Here is a 21,712-nt window from a genome sequence, read left to right on the forward strand (position 1 = left end):
GTCTTCCCTACAGTGCTGCTACTATGAATTTTATCAATTCCACTATAAACATGTTTTATAATCTGGAATTTGTCAAACACAGTACGTCTTTGTTATTAGATAGTGGAGCTATTTTTACTCAATACACAAGGACACAATGTATCTGAAATAAAGAGATGAAATTCACCAACATTGAGAAACAGCAAACCAGTGAGTTCTTTTCAATTTCCCATTGAATTTATGGCAGTGCTACACTAAAATTGAGTAAATTAGATCATTTTTCTGAATAGCTATTACAGTAAAATGAAGGACATTTATAAATTATTTATAAATCATATAATTCAAAAATTATTCAAAAAGCATAAATGTAAATATTAAATGTAGGCATTTAAACATTTCACTCTCAAAGAATGCATGCATGGGAGGTGAAGGATATGACGCTAATTCGATGGGGACATGAAATGTTAAAACCTTAGAATTCTGAGCTACTGCCCCCCAAGAAAGATATTAATGTGCACACAGGAAGTTTCATGGCACCCACATTTCTGCTCTGTTTTCAGCTCTTATCTCAAAGACAAAGGGAGCAGACTGTAACACTCCCATCCCTTTCCCACAGGGTGAGCAGGACAAATAGGTGGCTGCCCCATTAATCCATTACACTGGCATAAGATGCAACTAATAGTCACATCAGAACAGTAGGCATTAATTGGGATTGTCTCAGATAAACTGAGATATATGGTAACCCTTGTAATAAGAGCATGCATTTCCCAGAGCATTTGGGGAGGCAATTATCCCTATAAACTCTGAAGCCAAAGTGAAACTTGTGCAAATTAATTGAGACTGAAAACCAGCCCTGGCATTTCTACCTTAGCCCAAAAAGCACTGGAGACATAGCAGAGGGTTACGGAACCTGATGCAGCAGGAGAAATACAGAGTGGATTAAGCCAAAGACAGTTCATTGAAATTTGTTTCCTCAAAGTTTCTCATAATTCCTAAGGATGGAGTTGGATATTAACATCCACTTTCTCTTTTTATATTATATATAGCTTATTATCTATAACTAGCCTTAGGGCAACTGTTTAGTAGAGTACGTAGTTCTCATTCCAAATATTAAAGATGGTAGTTCACAGTGAATCTTGGCGATTGTCTGTCTTAGAACCCAAGGTAAAGCACCCTTCATGTTTTTTCAAAGAATAAAAACTAGGCTGTATACCTCAACTCACTAACCCATCAAAATTCTGCTACCCAACATGAGCAAACTCATAAAAATGACTTCCTTTAAGAATACTCAATTAACATGTCTTACTTCTATCTTAGGAATGGATATCATACTTTCATTTCATTTGCACTGTATCTATTCATGTGTTTATTTTCACCACAAGATTGCAAGGTCCTCACTGGCGGGGATGATATCATCTTTGTACCCCTAGTATCTGGAATAATACTCCAAGCATTTTATTATTGGGAATAAATGTCTTTTAAAAGTACCACTTTTAAAATAAAAGATTTTTAAAATGAAATAATTTTACTAACACATTAGTTAATAGATAGCACCGTACCATAGACCAGCCAGTCAGGGGCTAATATAGTGGAAAGAAAGAAGTCCACCTAGAATAAGGAAAAAGTATAAAAGGTCAACTGATTTTTCACTTTGTTTTGAGACATTCCAGGTCATAATGTTTTATGCTTACTGAGACAGCTTACATGATAAGCTGTGACCATTCCTCAGGAAGTTGGAAAGAAATAAATTCTTGTACAAATATCACTCCCAATGGTAGTTGTTCAAAATGAGCACATGTATTTGAAATGAAAGCATAGGCCAAGGCCCCTTAGGGAATATAAACAGATATCAACAATGATTCATAGTTACCAAATTAAATGAAAAAGGAGGTGTTTTCTATATGTTTCCTGCAACCCCTGTGTTTTCTTTTGTGCTTGAAAGCAGTTCCAAGCCTTGGCATTGTGACTAAGCTTAAAAAAGAGTTCTCCTGAAAGTGCTCCCCATTTCTCAATAACTAAGAGAAAAAGAGATCAGCCAGTATTTTAGGTTATTCATTCTCATTTTTAACACCAACGTAGCTGCTAAGCAACTTTAATGGCAAATATTAGATTTGCTATTTGAAAAAATGAATTTAATTAAAATTGATCAATATAATTCATTGGTCATTTATTTAAAAATGAATGTTCTTTATACCAATTATAAAATGATTCTGAAATTTGGCTAGCATCAGAAGTGGAAAATAATTTTTAATCATTTAGAAATTTAGAGCTGTACCAGACAAGTCACTGATGTGAAATTTAGCAGCCATGAGAAGGTAAATGGGAATTTACTAATACGCAAACTTTTTTAATCTGATGGATTGGTAAGGCTTGAAAATCATTGTCAATTTTTCTAAGAGTTCATCCAGGTTTCTTAATAACAAGTTTAGGACTTAGGCAAACTGCTCTTCTTTTTTGTTTTTTAATCCAAAGTGTATATTTTATATGATATTATTATAATATAAAGGTAAAAAATGAAATGAGTTTGGGAAGTAATGAATTAATGCAGTCCTTCTCAGAGCCTTTAATATATTAATGTGGGCTATGACTCTGAGAAGAGGGAGTTATATGTGGCCCAAACTCTTTTGACTATTTTACTAGTTATCTACTGCCACAATAATTCCAGATGGTAAACCACACCAAAACTGTGTCTCAGAACAATCATCATTTATTCTTATAGAGCTGAAGTTTGACTGGAACACTTCTGGTTCAAGCAGCAGGCCTGGGAATTTGTGTTTTCTATGCTTCTCTTATCCTCCCTGGCTTAGCAGGCTAACCAGGACATGTTCTTCTTGGACAATGCCAGAGGTACAAAAGAGGCAGTGAAAAGGCAGTAAGTTTCTTAAGTCCTACTGCTAAAATTGTCATACTGTTTCTGTAATCTGTATTCAGCTAGACAAAGCAAGTCACATAGCCAAGCCCAAAGTCAAGGAGTGATGAAATATGCTCCATCTGTGATGAGGCCATTGCAAGGAGTGGATCCAAGGAGGGGTTAAAGAGCTAGGACCAACAATTCTCTCACAACAAAACCCTTTGTTTATGGATCATCTCATGGAACTAGTGCTCCACAGGACATGCTTTCAGAAACACTGCAATATCTCACTGTTTTTTATGCAATGCTTATGTTAGTGGGCACAAAATGACATCTGACTAACTTCCTGAGAATTTCCTAATTCAGGCTAATTTCCTGAGGTGCTGCAGCCTGAGAGACATTTTAAAACATTATAATCTAAATGGAACCCACTACTAGATTCCTAGCAGAAATTCTTCATGTTAATTGGTCTTTAAAATCCCTTCTGTTGTCAAAGCTCAATGAAAATTCAGTTCATAGAATCAATATGGACACAGTGGGTTCAGTTTAGAGAGAAATCATTTTCCTAGAGAACCTCAGTCAGGATTCTGTAAAGGATTTTGGAGGGAATCAGATCCTTTGATAGGAGTGGATGATTAAGACTAAGTTCTCAGAGACTGTACTTCGAGGAAGTGCAGAGCCAAAGACCAAGCTGGGTAGCAGATGATTGCAGAGACAAGTAATATCCCAGCCCAGGCTAGTGAGGAGCTCAGGAACAGCCTGGGTCCTCAGAAGAAAGCCATGCCAAGTCAGCACAGAGATGTTCCTGAACAATCCCTTAATGAGAAGGAATAGAGATCAGAACGCACTGCGGGCACTCTGCAGTCTATGGTATATATACGCGTGGAACACAATAAGCCTCATTCTCATCAGCATGTGGGGTCAGTCATTGGACCAATCTCTTTTATTGTTATAAAACCATAATTAATGAGACTCACCAAAAATCCTTGAACCAAATGAAAGTTTTTCTGATAAGCATAGTCAGAAGTCTGTAGCCATAGTAGGAAAAAACCAGGTCAGCAGGAGCTCTGCCCACAAAGCCACCTCCCAACACATAAATTGCCAGTAAACTGAAGTGCTTTGTCTGACAAACTTCCCAGTTTCCAGCTGAGAAAAAAAGGCAGGGACTTTAGAGGGGTGGGATTTTAACTGGGCATTCTGGCTCCCCTACCATTATCTAAACCATGTGACCTCATCAGAAAGCTCAAGGTCCTGCGTGAGAATTGGGTGGGATTCTATTTCCGGTTCAGCCTCTGTTTCACTGTCTATGATTTACTGTAACTTTTAACCTCAGTTTCTTTATTAGTAAAATGGGATAACACCCATCTTGTGTACCTGCCAATTATTATAAAAATAAAGAATGTAATGATACTTTTTAAAGTATACATAAAAAGTGGCACTAAAATGTAAGATGAGGCCACATATCCTCCATTGACATCAATGGAAATTGACAAACATAAGCAAGGATGCAATTAGGCCTCATATGCTAATGTTTTCCTAAATAGTGATCTCTAGCACAGGCTTTCTAGCCACCAGTGCCCTATAAAACACAATACAATATATTGGGCTAGGAAAAAAAAAGTATTCTTCACTTTTCAATTTGGCAACAACAACAAAACGATATTTATTCATCCTTCATTGAGAGTACATAATTAGATAGAATTTGTCAACATCATCATCCTCATCATTATCAATCACTGGAACAAAGAATTGAAGTAGCAAAAATTGGCATTACCAATATCCCTGTCTTTTTTTAAAATAGATTGCCTACAAGTGAGAACTTCAAGACAAGCCACTCTGAGTTTTCTTTGAAATGACTTAACATTTGGTCACGGATAGAAAAGTTGAACAGGAAAATATACTTCAAGATTTTAACTTGGAAAAAACATGAGGTGTATAAACTCATAGTGGGCTGAATTTTTATATTATCGGAGAACTTGAAAAAGGCTTTTCCACAAGGGTATTGTAGAGGGGGTTTAGATAATCAGACTGATAAATGGGTCAGGTGTTTCTTCTTGTTTTTCTTTCCGAAGAGATGGTTTGAAATCTCCCACTTTGAAATCCAAATTCTCTTTAAATTTAATCTCCCATACTCATATCTCCTTGGTTTTTCTGAGATATTTTAGAGATGATGTCTTTTTGCACAAACGCTAACTCTAAGGCGACTTCCAGTTCTGAAATGTATAATCATTAACTCTACACTTGCTTTAAAAATTTTGAAATTTTAACCAATGTCACTAACCTTTCAAGTTTTTCTCGTTTTCCTAACTTAATGTGAAACACAGGACATTTTGCCATGCCACTCTGACTTCTCACACTATAGATGAAGGAAGGATTCTGAAAGGTGCTATAATGACTATAATTATCATAGGACCACATATTGAGCACTAACTACATGCCAGGCCTGATTTGAGGGCTTTTGCATATGTCAAGCCAGTGAAGCCTCTTAGCATCCCTGGGAGGGAAGTTTTACAATTCTGGTAGTACCAAATGAGCAACTGAGGATTAGAAACATTAAAGAATCTGCCCAAGGTCATATGCCTAACAGTAAAGGATAAAGCTGGGATGGAATGCGGGGCGGGCTGCCTGTCTCCAAAATCGTATGAGACTCCCTTGGGTGGGAAGTGATCCAACTCCAGCTTCGTCCTTGTCACCTTATTTGCTAAGTAGCCACTAAGGACAGCAGATTTGATCAGGGTGCAAGCATGAAGCTCAAGATCATTATAGCAGTTGTACTGGGTGGATTAAAAGTTCGTGAAAACAAAAGTTCCTTGGTGGTATTATAGGTTTCTTCTTTCCTCTTTCCTTTCCCCCTGCCCTTCCTTTAAACCTTTGGTACATCAATAAACATTTGATCATATAAAAAGAAGGTCGGGTTTCTATTACTGCTTAGCTGAAAACACCTACAAATGTTCACAGGAACTTTAGAGACTACCGAAGTCAAGAAAAGCACTTGAAAATAAGAAAAAAAAAACAAGCTCCGCGAGAGCAGAGATGCCTTCAGATTTTATTCGCGAAGGCACCCCACGCTCCTAGAAAAGAGGATGATGCACCCGATGCTCGGATTGGATGAAGTGACAAAGGTAGCCCCGCTGGTTCGGGCGTTTGGCTGTTCCTGTGTCTTGACTCCCGCTTTGGAAATAGAGGTAGGGCTGGCTCCCAATCGGTCCCAGAGACCCTCCCACTCCTCCCCCACCTTCCCGCAGCTGGGACCCGCTTCGAGCTGTTTTTGGCCACGCGCGCTTATCGGATAGACCTGCAGTCCCGCAGAGAGGAAGGGCGCCCGGGCCGCCCGCCGCGCGGGGAGGACGCCAGCACCCAGGTGACGTCCCGCGGGCCGCCGCGAGGGGGGCCGGGCTCGGGCGTGGGCGCGCCCCAGGGCCCGTAGGCTGCGCGGCGGGAACGGCCTGGCGCCAGCTCCACCAGTCGCCCCTCCCCGGGGCTGGCTCGCCGGTAGTGTCTGATTATTGGGGGATCCCTCTCCATCCCAGAAGGTACAAAGTTTGGCTCTGTGGAGGCACCTCCGCCACGGAGAGGGGCGGGTGGGTGGCCGGCTAGTTTCGTACTCGGCAAAGAAAATGGAAACACAGGTGGGAAAAGAAAGAGGGAGTGGCTTTCCGGGAAGCAGCGGCCCGGACCGAGACCGCTGGAGCGCGCGGGGCTAGTTCATCCCGGCTCTCCATGGGGACTAAAGAGGCTGAACTAAAGTGGCGAAGGCGAGGAGGCGATCACTGGCTTGTTTGCTAAGAGTTCAGGAAGGTTTTTTGAACTAGAAAAGACAAATTTAGTTCTTCCTCCAGGTAGATCCCCGTGTCTCCTGTACGCGCCTCCGGACGGACTTCTGTGAAGCCCCCCTTCCCACTTAGTTAACTTAGTTAATATTACTCCTCTGTCACAGGACTCCTGCATGGTCAGGTCATCTGCACTCCTCAATGGCCCTAGGGAAGTTAGCTGTCAGAGAACTGGGGAGGGGGGCAGGAGATAGCCTAGGCCCTTGCAACTCAGCTGGGGTTTCTGACAGCCTTTGAAAAACTCTTTCTAAAAATGTGCTTCTTGTATTTTTTTAATGAGGCTTTGCCCCAAAGCCTAATATCTTTGTTTGAGGTGGAATCTTCTTATTAAAATGGTCCTGAAGCTACCACTAAAGAATCAGGCATGAACATAAAATCGTCTGGATTTGAGAAATGCGCAGGTATTTCATAGAACTTAGCTCAGCGCAAATGCGGAGGCAGTCTGTTTTCAATGAATGTTTTCTAACTTCTTAATATTGCATTTTTCTACTTAAATAATAACCTGTTTGTTAGTATAACTTAGTGGGTAGAGATGAGGGGGGAATACTGACTGGCTGGAAATGACTGAATTTGGTTGGTAACCCATTATATGTGTTTCATTTGGATCACAACATCTGTTTAAGGTCACAATTGAATTGGCCTTTTGCAGAGCAGACATGCCCTCACTTATTGTCTTATGGCTGTGACAAGATAATTACAAGGGCAATGTTATTCGACTCTTAGCCTAACACAGACTATTAGACTGCACAAAGCATTCCAATTCCAAGAAAAAAGTTTTTCAAGCCTGGGGAATAAAGTACCACCAATGTACAGGCCACTGAATGTTTCTGAAATATTAATGTAGATAGTTAGACAGAGATTGAATAGGGAAGGAAAAGCCACCAGGCACTTTAAAGAGGAGCCAGGAACAATCCTACAGGTCCAAGATGCTATGAGAGAACCAGTTTCATTTTTAGTGTCAGCCTGGCTGTCCTCAAAAACTAGAAATAGATTTTGAGGGGAGGTCTGTTATGTATACTGCTAAGTCCAGTGTCTATTTTGAGAGGCGAGCCTGTAGATTTAACCCAAGTCGTGGGCTAAATGCACAAGAGGCAGCAATTATCCTACCAGACACCCAAACTCCCCAGCCTAGCACTTTAGTCCTAGAGTTGGGTGGGCAGGGTGGGAAGCCTCCTCCTTCACAGGACCTTTGAATGCCCATTAGACCTATGGTCCAGGACTGTCCAGTCAGAGGTCCTAGATGCCCTGCAAGGGACAGTCACAGCTCCCACTCCACAAGGGATGGAAAATGCCCCTGTGCCCTCAAGATGCCGGGATGCCTCTGCCTTCCGCAGTGACACCCCCTCACCCAGCATGACTCCTCTTCCTTCAACCCAGCCGGAAGAAACCCAAGCCATCACTTATTCAGTCTCCAATTTACTCACCTCCAATCCCTTATGTATTTATTTTTAACATTCTGATTCTAAAACCTGAAATGAAATAAATACCGGTGGGGAAAATAGAGCAAAGTTGGAAATGAGAAGAAGAACCTTCTTCATGCCTCAGGGCTGAAGAAAAGAAAAACACTTTTGTCAAGAGCCTGCTCTGTTTTAGGCAATGTTTGGATGCTTCATTTCATTAAATCCTCACAATAACTGTGTAGAGAGTATTATTCTCACCTCACCTATGGGGAGACTGAGGCTCAGACAGGTTGGTGACTACCTAAAGTCACACTGCTAAAAATGACAGAGCTAAGATTAGGCCCAAATTTGTCAAATTCTTCTAGGAAGGCAAGTATGCTTTGCTGGTGAGGGCTGTCAGGGAAAGCCCAAGTAGCTCTGTCCTCCAGCTCCATCTGTCTTCCAGCTTCCCTGAGGAGGATGAGCTGAGGCTGAATCTGCCAGAAGCTGTGCCTGGAGAGCATGTGTTCACCGCTAAGGTCTCCTACGGAGATCCTGGGCCCCACAGGTTGCTCTGCTCCCCTCTTTTCCCCACTCTTTATCTCCATGCCTGCACCTTCTCACTCCTCTGACCCCAAACTGTTTGATGCTACAATTCCAGAATCATTGGCATATGCCCTTTCTCTCCCTAGGGTTACCACCCTTTCACCACATGCCTGGGTTTCTCCTTTCTGTCCCATCCCAACATTATTGGGAATGTCATAAAGACGCCTCCAAATAAAGCAGGAGATGCATATCTAAGGACATGCTACATGTGGCTCCAAGGTGTGAAGAACCGAGGGCCTGGAGCTTCCAAGCCGCTGATGCCCTGATCAGGGTGGGAAGGAGGAGAGGTGGATGCTGAGGCCTTGCCCAGTATTGGAGCTCCTCTATCTTGGTGAAGGGCAGGAAGATAAGGAAAAAAAATATAGAGAGACAGAGAGAAGAGGAGACAGAATTATGCAAATGGCTTTTATCCAGGGAAAAGTTTATGATTATAGAAAAGTTTTTAAAAATTAGATTGATTGTGTAAAATTAATGCTGATGAAATGACAGTCTTTTGTAAATTCTGTATGACTTACAGCTAACTGCCATGCAGCTCAGTAACAATTGTGTATTTCATTAAATACAGTTCCAAATAAGTTCACCGTACATTTTACTTAATTAACATACATTTTTAAATCTTTCTATACTCTCAGGACTAATAAAGTTTCTCTTGAATACTAGCTTCTGGCATGATTATCAGATCATCATTGAGGTAAATAAATACACACACACACATACAGGGTAAATAATGTGTTTATCCTATGACTCTAACATTCAGAGAGACATAGATGGAAATCACGCTTTATGAGAAAAAGTTTTATCTTTGGGATTTGTATTAAGCATGTAAAATATTGGCAAAGTTTTTACTGTGCTGAACTCAAGTCTGATACATTTAGTAGCTCATTACTCCAATTTTAATGTAGGGTTGCAGAACACTGAAGTCTCATAACCTGGGTCCTACCTTGTTCTAAATATACCTGACATCCCACACCTTCTAAATAATTGAGCTAATTCATTTACAATGCTCTGCTCAATTTCAGTAAGATGGAATTTAGTTTTTGTTTTGTTGTTTAAAGCCAATGAACTTGCAAATGTACTTGGTTGAAAATGCCTTTTAATCTTAGAAATGAAAAAAAAAGATTATGTATTGCTACTTAAAAAATCTAGGTGAATTTTTTTCTCCAACTAAAATTCTTCAGAAATTTAAAAGAAGCTGCTGTCTTTGAGGGAGATTATTTCACAGAACACACATAAAAACATTTTTTAAATAAAAATGTTATAAAATTGTGAACTATTAAGGCATTTATTCCATAAATTCTGCCTAAAATATTTTATATTTCCAAAAAGTGGAAGGGGAGTACAGTTTGTTCTTTATAGAGAGCCTCTATATCAGAGACATATGTAATGTTCTCGAAATATTTCTTGATTCTTTCAAGCAGCAGTGATGACTTATTAAACAAGGTCTATGTAGCTCTACAGGAGCAGTTTGGGACCCTAAAGAGAGAGGAAACATTTCAGGGGGACCATTGTTCCCACTGTCTTCTCAGGTTAGAGGTCAAAGGTCAAAACATAATTTTAGAGCCTGACACAACTGGGTTTAATTTTTGGCCCTACCACTCACTTACAGAGGAACCTGAGCAATATCCTTACCCTCTTAGCCTCAGTATTTTCTTTGGCAAAATGAAGATAATACTAGTATTTGCCTTTGATCTGACTGTGAATTTTGAGTGAGGTAATGTACATAAGGTACTTAATACAGTATCTGGCACATTACAAACATTCTATAAATCTTGCTTAAAATTGGCACTTTACCTCTTTATCTTGGTTTTAATGTCTTCCTTCATGAAAATCTAGGCAATATTTTTTTTAATTTGATATTTTTTTAAATTTGATTTTGATTTGATTTTAATTTAATTTGATTTTAATTTAATATTTTTTAATTTGATTTGATTATTTTTAAATTTATTTTTTTAATTTAATTTTTTTTTTAAATCTGAGGCTCAAGTGATCCTCCTGGTGGGTAGTAATTTTAAACCTGTGGTGTATTTCATATGATCTTAGACCCTCTTTCAGCCATTCGAAATGCTTTTTTTTAACCTGTGTTTAATATTTATTTTTCTCGTAGGAGTCATAGGTGTTTTCATGAATATGACTATCTACATGCATGTGGGTAAACATCCATTTAGCTCATGGAGACATTCAAGCTGGTTTCTTAATTGACTCATAAAGGCCTTGAGAAGCTAACATTAGTCATAAATAAATGCTACCTGATGGCCATTCTGGAAGAGAAACCTAGTGTGCCATTCATTATATGGAAAAAGGTATACGCCTGCTGGTAGCAACGTATGCCCAATAACTATCAACTGTTAGAAGATGCATGTAAAAAAGATGGACTGATGTGTCTTCTCATCCTCCATAGTATTTAAGAATGTTCAAAAGTGAGAGGTAGAGGGTAAAAGGAAGGTCTTTCTGTTCTATTTCTACCTATGACAAATGTTGTTGGTTGATAATCTCATTTTTCCTTGCCTTGAATTTGGGTGGCTCTGAGCTTCAGGCAAGTCTGTGTCCATTTCTAGCCCCATGGGGGAGGATGAATTGAGATTACTTTAGACCAATTACTGTAATTGCAGTCCTCCTACCAATGCAATGATTGGTGTGGCAGAGAGCATGAGACACAATTCCAGCCATGATACTTGTGGGCCAGTGTGCAAAACAGCTGCTGGGAAAGGATTGCACTTTCTTTAAAATGTCCACAAAGAAGGGATGGTCCTTTCTGGCTTTTATTGTGCTTACATGACGATGAGCATGAGCTGCTGTAATCATCTGGTGTCCCTGTGGGGACCATCCTTGGAAAATATTTGTGTGCTGAGGATAGCTGCAGTGGAAAAGAATGAAAAGACCTGGACTCTGATGTCACTATTAGGCCACTGAAATAAGCAATCTTGAAAGTACCACCCTATCTTCCCCTGTGAAAGTCTACCCTATGGACTTCACTGTTATGTTTAAGCTATTTAGGGCTGGTCTTCTGTAACTGACAGCTGAAGACAACCCAAATGATTTACACGCCAGCCACAGAGAACCAAATCAGAAAACTCTTGCAATGAATCCATCCCTTGGGACATCAAATGAGTTAAATATTCTGCTGAAGTCTATGGCTGCCTTAGTTCCAGAGATGCAAATAATCCCTAATGATTTTTAACTTAGCCTCCTGTTTTAATGCCTTTTTGAAGAAATGATTAACCCTCTATAGACTTGTTGGTCTCTTGTTTCCTTTTCTTTTCTTTCAATATTGGCCTGCCAATCTTATCAATAAAAAAAAATAACCTTTTGTGCCCACATGAAAAATTTTAAAACAGTGTTTATTTTGGGGTGCTAATGAAGTGAATTCAGTCTCTTTTATGTGTTTATCCATTTATTTCAATTTTTATTGTTTCTTTTTAACTCTTAATTTCTTATATTTTGCTTACTTTTTCTGTGTACTGTCTTGATCTCTTTTGCTTTCAGTGTAGTTTTAAGTGTATGTGTGTATGTGTGTATGTGTGTGTATGTAGACTTTTGGAAGAAGCATAATGTAGTGGAAAAAGCATGGAATGTTGTGTCAAACTTTGGTTTAAATCCTGACTCTGTTACCTAATTTTTGTATAGTTTTTGACAAATTCCTTAACCCAAAGTAAAAAGAATGGTGGCGAGCATGGAATGTATTTAATTGTAGAACTAATCCTAAAGCAAGGGTGGGGATTTGGATGGCATATTATATGCTGTGAAAAATTTTAATTACCTAACCAAATAAATTGGTTTAAATACCTAACCAAAACTGGAAGAGGAAGAGGGAAAGAAGGTGAAAGGTAGAGTAAATTCACTTATGGCCTTGTGTAATATGTCTGAGTCAAAGGATATACTGACAAAACAAGCATTTAAAGTATAAGGATTAGCCGGGTGCAGTGGCATGGGCCTGTAATCCAAGCTACTCAGGAGGCTGAGGTAGGAGAATCGCTTGAACCCAGGAGGTGGAGGCTGTGGTGAGCTGAGATCACGCCACTGCACTCCAGCCTGGGCAACAGAGCAAGACTCCCTCTCAAAAAATAAATCAATACAATACAATACAATACAATACAATACAATACAATACAATACAATGCAACACAATACAGTATAAGATGTACAAAGCTAAAACTAAAAATATATTATGTTGACCAAAATTCAGCAGTGGAGGGCCAGAGGAAAAAAGCAAGGAAGGGGAAATATGCCAATGTTATCATTTCCTTTTTTTATTTTTATATATTTAGGGGTCCACGTGCAGTTATGTTACGTGGATATATTTCATAGTGGTGAAGTCTGGGGCTATTAGTGTACCCATCACCCAAATAGGATATATTGTACCCAATAGGAATTATTTCATCCCTCACCTATCTCCCACCTTCCCACCTATTAGAATCTCCATGTCTATTATTCTTCTCTGTATGTCCAGGTGTACCCATTGTTTAGCTCCCACTTATAAGTGAGACTATGTGGTTTTGACTTTCTGTTTCGTCATTTCAATTAGAATAATGGATTCCGGTTCCGTCTATGTTGCCATAAAAGACATATTTCGTTATCTTTTGTGACTGAGTAGGATTCCATAGTATACATATATACCACATTTTCTTTATCTGCCCATCAGTTGATGGACACTTAGGTTGACTGCATGACTTTGCTAATGTAAATAGCATTAGATAAACATGCAAGTGTAGGTGTCTTTTTGATACTTGATTTCTTTTGGGGCGAGGGGTAGATACCCAGTGGTGGGATTGCTATATCAAAGGGTAGTTCTTTTCTTAACTCCTTGAGAAATCTTCATACTGTTTTCTGCAAAGTTGTACTAATTTACATTTCCACTAACAATGTATAAGTACTTCTTTTCTCTGCATCCTTCCCAATATCTGTTGGTTTTTGACTTTTTAACAATATTCATTCTGGCTGGTGTAAGATGGTATCTCATTATGGTTTTAATTTGCATTTTTCTGATGATTAGTGATATTGAGCATTTTTTTCATATGTTTTTTTGCCATTTGTATGTCCTCCTTTGAAAAATGTCTGTTCATGTCCATTGCTTGCTTTTTAATAGGGTTATTTTTGTTTTTTGTTTTTTGTTTTCCTGTTGATTTGTTTCAGTTCCTTGTAGATTCTGAATATTAACCCTTTGCCAGATGAAAAGTTTGCAAATATTTTCTCCTATTCTGTAGGTTGTCTGTTTACTCTGTTGATTATTTCTTTTGATGTACAAAAGCTTTTTAGTTTGATTAAATCCCATTTGCCTATTGTTTTTGTTGCATTTCTTTTTGAGGACTTAGTCATAAATTCTTTGCCTAGGATAGTCCAGGATAGTTTTACCTAGGTTTTCTTCTAGGATTTTTGTAGTTTCAGGTCTTACACTTAAGTCTAACCAATTTTGCATTAACTTTTGTATATGCTGAGAGATATGGGTCCAATTCCATTCTTCTGCATATGACTATTCAATTTTCCCGGTACCACTTATTTAATAGAGTGTACTTCCCTAGTGTATGTTTTTGTCAGCTTTGTCAAAGATTATTGGTTGTAGAGGTATGTGGTTTTACTTCTGGGTTCTCTGTTCTGTTCCATTGATCTGTGTGTCTGTTTTTATGCCCATATCATGCTGTTTTGGTTACTATAGCCATAGTATAATTTGAAGTCAAGTAACGTGATATCTCTAGATTTATTCTTTTTTGTTTAGTATTACTTTGGCTATTCAGACTCTTTTTTGGTTTCTTATGAATGTTAGCATTGCTTTCTCTAATTCTCTGAAGAATGATACTGGTAATTTGACAGGAATTTCACTTAATCTGTAGATTGCTTTGGGCAGTTTGGTCATTTTAATGATACTGGTTCTTCCAATTCATGAGCATAGGATGCTTTTCCATTTGTTTGTATTATCTCTAATTTCTTTCATCAGTGTTTTGTAGTTATTTTTGTAGAGATCTTTTAACTCCTTGGTGAAATCTATTCCTAGGTATTTTATTTTATTTTGGTAGCTATTGTAAATGGGATTGAGTTCTTGATTTGGTTCTCAACTTGATCATTATTGGTATAGAAATGCTACTAATTTTTGCACATTGATTATGTATTCTGAAACTTTACTGAAGTCATTTATCAGATCTAGGAGTCTCTTCAAGGAGTCCTTAGGGTTTTCTAGGCATAAGATCATATCATCAACAAACAGAAATAATTCAACTTATTTTTTTCTGATTGGATGACTTTTCTTTCTTTTTCTTGACCGCTTGCCCCAGCTAGGACTTTCAGTACTAAGTTTGATTAGTAGTGGTTAAAGTGGGCATCCTTGTATTGTCCCAGTTCTAAGGGGGAATGCTTTTAACCTTTCCACATTCACTATGATGTTAGCTATGGGTTGCCATATGTAACTTTTATTATTTTGAGGTAAGTTCCTTCTAAGTCTGGTTTTTTGAGGGTTTTTATCATGAAGTGATGCTAGATTTTACTGAATGCTTTTTCTGCATCTATTGAGATTATCACAGGGTTTTTAAAAATTCTGTGTATGTGGTGAGTTACATATGAAGGAACTAAAAGATAATATCTAAACAATTAAAGTCTAAAAGTAGCATGTAAAATTAAACAAAGGTAACCTATAAAACAAAAATATACATTTTCCTAAACATTGTTAAAAAACAAAAAGACACCATGAAAAATGTAGAGAAATGAATGTTTCTCTTTCATGTATAAGTGTGTATATATATGTATATGTATACATGTGTATGTGCATGCATGTGTGTATAACGAGACAAAATATGAAATACTTCTGGACGTCTTTATTATGGCAAGATAATGAATACCCTTTATGTTTAAGCCATTTGTATAGAGTTTTTTGAAAGTAGCAAAGACATCCCAAATGATTCACCTGCCAGCTAAAGGATACCTAATCAGAAGCCCCTTGTAAAGAGTCCAATCCTTCCTTCCAGAGCTAAAAACAAACATATCTGTTATTATGATAGATGCAAAGGAGTTAAATTCTATCTCTATTATTGGAAAAAGAACTTCAAATTGGTTTATAATGGAATATCCAACCCTATGCTGTAGATAAGAAACATCCCTTAAATAAAGCAGTTCAGAAAGGTTGAAAATAAAAATATAGGCAAAGGTGTATCAGATAAATGCAAACGTAGGCACACTTTTTAAATAACAGATGAGCATCATGTCAAGGAAGTCAAGAGAAGAGAGTGTTTCAAGGAAGACATTTGCAATGATGTTGGATGTTGCCAGGAAACCAACTAAAATAAGGACAAAGAAGAATTACTTGGATTTAGCCAACAGTAAGATTGAGTAACCTTGAAAACAATGGTTTTATTAGAGTGGTGAGACAAAAGCTTGAATGTGATGATTTCAAATTCTTTTGGGGGGAACAATTAGGATCAGGCTTGCTTCAGAAAGTTCAGAGTAGTGGGCAGGTCCATTTAATGAAATAGTATGTACAGGGCCTAGTAAAGGAAAGATAATTGACATGCATATTCTGCTAGCTCAGATGGCTTTTTGAGACCTAATTCTACTTGTGACATCCTCTATAGACAAACATCTAAGTATGAGGACTCAGGAGTGAAAACAGTTCTTTTCCAAGAGTTGTTGCTAACCCCATGGCAGGGACTGGGCACAGTGACTCGCACCTGTAATCCCAGCACTTTGGGAGGCCAAGGATGGAGGATCCCTTGAGCCCAGGAGTTTGAGACCAACCTGGACAACATGGTAAAACCCTGTCTCTATAAAAATACCAAAAAAAAAAAAATTAGCTGGGCATGGTGGTGCACTCCTGTAGTCCCAGCTCCTCAGGAGTCTGAGGTGAGAGGATTACTTGAGCCTGGGAAGTTGAGGCCTCAGTAAGCCATGATCGCACCACTGCACTCCAGCCAGGGCAGCAGAGCAAGACCCTGTCTCTAATAATAATAAGATAAAACAAAACAAAACAAAAAAACCAAAAACATCATGGCTGGCACCAGCCACATATACCTTAAGAAAGACCAGTCTCACCAAGACAGTGCTCTGTCTTGAGTCCGAAAGGGAGAAAGGGAGCATCTAGTGTCACTTTCCATTTGTCTCAGCATCTAATAAGTAACTTCTTTCCCTAACATCTAATGTTTGAGTGCTCAGTTTGATCAGCCTGCATCAGAGGTTTAGGGAGAAAGGAAAAAGCCACTTCCCCATCAAAAGTTCATCGTCCAAATCATGGCACCCATAATAGCACCCCAATTAAAATTAGGTGTTTTTTTTTTTTTTTCCTGGAGAGTAGGTCTCAATCTGTTGCTGAGGCTGGAGTGCAGTGGTGCAATCTCAGCTCACTGCAACCTCCACCTCCCGGGCTCAAGCGATCCTCCTGTCTCAGCCTCCTGAGTAGCTGAGACTACAGATGGGCACCACCACACCTGGCTAATTTTTTTTTTTTTTTTTTTTTTTTTTTTTTTGTAGAGACAGGGTTTTGCCATATTGCCCAGGCTGGTCTCGAACTCCTGACCTCAAGTGTTCTGGCTGCCTCAGCCTCCCAGAGGACTGAGATTATAGGCATGAGCCACTGTGCCCGGCCCCAGTTAAAATTGTTTTATACATCAATGTTAGATTTCTGAACAGCCATCCTGAGTAGGGTTGGGGAAGGTGGGTTGATGTGAGTCATTAACTGAGGCTTAATTTAGGAGGCAGATTTGAAATGGACCACGAAAGACTGAAAAGGAATTTTGTCAAAGTGGGAGACAAGGCTGCCATAACTGCAGTGAGAACTAATGAAGGAAGCAGTGAAGCTGTGAGGAGGAAAACCTGAAATTCCATCTGAATAGAACAGAGACAGGTAGGGAGCAGAGGGTTTAGGGAGATGTGAAATCAGAATCTAGAATATGGAATTAGATACAAGATATATGGGAAGTTGTCGGGAGGGATAAAGTCGACAAGCATTGTGTTGAGCTTACACCATGTGTTTACAGTAGCTAGCAGTTTTGGGGAAGTGCATGTAAACACACAACTGATAATTATGAGGTATGTGTAAAACCTGAGAGTATATAGAAAGGGGAGACTCACAGAGCTGGAATTAATCACCGACTGCTTCTTAGAGGTGAGCCATTTCTGAAAAGAAGAGCTTTCCACATCAACAAGGAAGGAAAGAGACTTTCATGCAGAGAGAACTTGAGAGAAAGCACAGCTATGAAATGAATAGTAACAGCAGTGATAACCAACACATTTCCTAGTTGTCGTGTGCCAAGTGCCTTACATCTCATTTCCTCGCAACAGCCTTATGCAATGAGTTATATTATTCCCATTAAACAGATAGGAAACTGAGTTCACAAAATAGGTTAATGAATTTGACACTGTTCTCAATCCTTGTAGGGTAGAACCTGGATTCATCCCCGACATCTCCATGTTTAACCACACATACCACTTGCCAGATCCCCACAGAGAAAGAAGATTTTCCCAGAGGCCAGACTCCAGTTTTCAGGAAAACAGCTCCAGTCACAAGCCAATGTCCAGTAGTGAAACACGTTTTTTCTTATGGCCACCCTCTTCTTTGTGCCTGAAACTCTTACCCCACAGGGAAGTGTTTAGCAGAAAAGTACCAGTCAGTTTTATCTCCACTCTAATAAGACATTTTTGGTTTTTGCCTTCAATCTAGAATGTTACATGATAGACATAGGATTGCTAAGTTAATGTTTGGACCACAGCATTGGACAATCTGTACTTTTAAAGTAAAAATAGTAATAATAATAATAAATTAATAAGCAAAAGGACTGACAGCTAGAAAAACCTCTAGGTGCTTATTTTTACTATGGTTGATTTCTGATTGTCAAAGTAAAATGTCTCATTTTATAAGCATTTGACCTATTTGAAAGATATGAAGATTATCTAAGGATTTTTCTTTTGTTAAATTTGCAACCCTGCTTTGACATGCACTCAAATATGTAATAACTTTTTATCATAAAACCTGCAGCAGAAATGAATGCTAATATTTTCATGCAATCCTTCTGGGATTGCAGTGTCTGAATGGATATATCTTTTCTTTGATGTTTTTGGAGCTAGTTTCATGTAATCAGTACCTGTCAGTGGAGCACTGAATATTGGCAGAATAAAAAATTATTCCACTTTCTCATTGCTATTAAATACCTCACTCCCAGTTTTAAGTCATCCATAATTTGATTCAGCAGTGAAGATCCCAATACAGAGGGTATTTTATGTCGATGGTAGATCTAGTCCTTGGAAAGGTTATATCTCGAAAATTACGTTTCTCTGTCTCTGTCACTCTCCTCTCTTTCACTCACTCTCGCGCACTTGCGTGCATGTGCGTGAGCGCGCGCACACACACACACACACACACGCTTTCACATTGAAGTTTTTCAAGTCCATCCCATTGACTATGTGGGCAGCTCTTCCCTGCCTCTCAGAAGGCTAGTGGATGAACCATAGTTCTATAGAACTATCTTGACCTCCGAAAGCTTCCCCCAGGCTCTCAGAACTGGATCCAACCAGGACATTAGCAGAAACAACTTCGGTCTCAGCTTGCCCTGACTTGGCAACCAGATGGTCCCAAGTAAAATTATTTTTCCTTAAAGTGAGCTTAGTCCAGATTCAGTGGAGCACATTGCCTTCTTTTAAAACATCTCACTTATCCCCATAGGTGAGACTGTGATGCTGGGAAAATTTATATGTGTACCTGAGAATTAGTGTTTAACAAGGGCCCATAGCGGGTCGAGTAAAATGTGCTAGTGTGCTTTTAGAATGTTTACTTTCTCATTAATTTATAGAAAAAATACAAAACAGAATAATCATCTTGTAAGTTGAAATGATCAAATTAAACAAAGATCTTTAACAAGAATGTGTCACCAAGTTCATATGAGAGTACTTTAATGCTAGCAAATTTCAACAACAAACAACTCACTTCACAAAATAAAGGCTTGTAGATCAGTTGAGCAAAGTGCGAAGTCATTGAAAAATTTTTTTTCTTCTTAATTTAACTGTCTCTGCAAAGGAGCATACATTTTTCAAAAATTTTCTTCTTTAAACCTACTAAAAGATCCCTCCTCAAGGAATTCTTAAAAGGGATATAAGGTAAATCAGAATTAGATTAATTAAAGGATATTAAATTAGCAACAACATAAATAATCACTGTATGAATTGTTGTCAAGGATATTCTCTGTAGTCAGCTTTCCCAGGCAGCTTTGCCCAAGACAAGTAGGAGGCACAAATACAAATCACGTATGTAATCTTAAATTTTTTAGTAGCCACATTTAAAAGTAAAAAGAAACAGGTGAAATTAATTTTAATAATACATTTAATTTACCCTATTCTAGTAAAAATTTTATTTCCATGTGTAATCAATATAAAGTAATTATTAAGGATTTATTTTACACTTTTTACACTTAGTCTTCAAAATCAAGTGCGTATTTTATACTTACTGCACACCTCAATTCAGACAAGCCACACTGCAAGAGCTCAATAGCCACATGTGGCTAGTGGCTACTGTGGTTGTAGGGAAGTTCAATGGAACATGCATACTGTGCTGCTATCTTAGGTGATAGGAAAAAAGAAAGATGAATAAAACATGACTCCTGCCCTCAGTGAGGGCGAAGTACAGGGATTCTTTCAGGCTGGGACAGTTTCTTTCCTTGGGTGTACAGTGCTGCGTCTATGGACCTTTCTGCCAATTAGAGACTCTCTGTGTTCCCAAGTCACCGGACTCCCATAATGTCAGAAAATGGGCATAATGTGCTGATTTTATTAAAACAAGACGCTCTACCACTATCAACTGAAAAACTGTTTTAATAAATACACCAACTATAATGTCTGTGAAGTAAATGATATTCCCCATCCAACCCACCTCCCTCCGTCCCACCTCCCACCACTTGGATGTGGCACCTTTGAGCGTGCACAACCTGCATCGCCATACCAGAAGACCTGCTTATTCCCTTTGCCTAGTACTGGCCATGGCACCTTTTCATTTCCCCAGTTCTTCCCCTGCCTGTACTCCAACCAACATCAGAACAAGGCTGTCTAATTAAAAGCCCACTAACGATCTCACACTGACTGCGGCACAAACTGTGAAGCAGGGTACATTTTTTTGGTGTCCTAGCCTTTTGTAGCCACCCCCAATGTGCTATCATCCTCTTTCAGGGAGGGCCAACGGATGAGCTGTTCTCCTAAAGAACTGTCTTGACCTCCCATAGCCTCTTCCAGACTCTATAAGATGGGCAAGTCTAGGAAATGTCCTCTTAACACAACCTGCTTTCAGAGGAGAGTCAGATGGCAGTCCTTAATTCTATATCATGCATTGAATACAATACTTAATCATTCTCAGGGGTTTTCACATTATAAGCACCATTTGTACTATGGAGATGAAAGTCTACATTCTCAGTTAAATTAATGTCAGATAAGTAAGAGATGGGGCATCTCCCTGGAGCTGCTGAAATGCTGCTAATCAAGTGGAAACTTACCTTGCCTCTGATTGTGGCCCTGCCAGAGAGGCCCATCAGCTGCACTTTCTTCCTTTGCGTTCCTCTATACCTTTGCCACATGATGTTGGGATCCCTGTTTATATTGATTCTTAAAGTGTTTTTTCCCCTTGCCTGCTCAGTTCGTGGGTATAATTTTTGAGTTTACCTCATATTCGAAGTATTTATGTTGTTTGTACTAGTTTCCAGAAAAGCAGTGATATGGTCAAAGATTGAATATTAACATCATAAATTACACTTATTATCTAGCAAACTTTATTATGGGTGAATTAGCTAGCAGTAGCCTTTTTTTTTTAAGTTTTAGGGTACATGTGCATAACGTGCAGGTTTGTTACATATATATACATGTGCCATGTTGGTGTGCTGCACCCATTAACTCATCATTTACATTAGGTATATCTCCTAATGCTATCCCTCCCCCATCCCCACAATAGGACCCGGTGTGTGATGATCCCCTTCCTGTGTCCAAGTGATCTCATTGTTCAATTCCCACCAATGAGTGAGAACATGCGGTATTTGGTTTTCTGTTCTTGTGATAGTTTGCTAAGAATGATGGTTTCCAGCTGCATCCATGTGCCTACAAAGGACACAAACTCATCCTTT

The 21,712-nt window shown here is 38.8% G+C and overlaps 1 protein-coding gene across 3 annotated transcripts in view; it reads left to right on the top strand.

Moving 5' to 3' along the window:
- Window positions 1-5,980: 5,980 nt before the first annotated feature.
- The window catches only part of MCHR2 (melanin concentrating hormone receptor 2), a 67,799-nt gene continuing 52,067 nt past the window's right edge, over window positions 5,981-21,712 (top strand). For 2 of the 3 annotated variants that reach the window (XM_045391279.3, XM_045391280.3), the window contains exon 1: window positions 5,981-6,191. The gene's annotated coding sequence lies outside the window, so the exon portion shown is untranslated. The remainder of the gene's footprint in view (window positions 6,192-21,712) is intronic. The other variant, XM_005552284.5, reaches the window with a different exon arrangement.

Source organism: Macaca fascicularis, chromosome 4 (assembly GCF_037993035.2).
Source record: "Macaca fascicularis isolate 582-1 chromosome 4, T2T-MFA8v1.1".
In the NCBI taxonomy this organism is placed as follows: domain Eukaryota; kingdom Metazoa; phylum Chordata; class Mammalia; order Primates; family Cercopithecidae; genus Macaca; species Macaca fascicularis.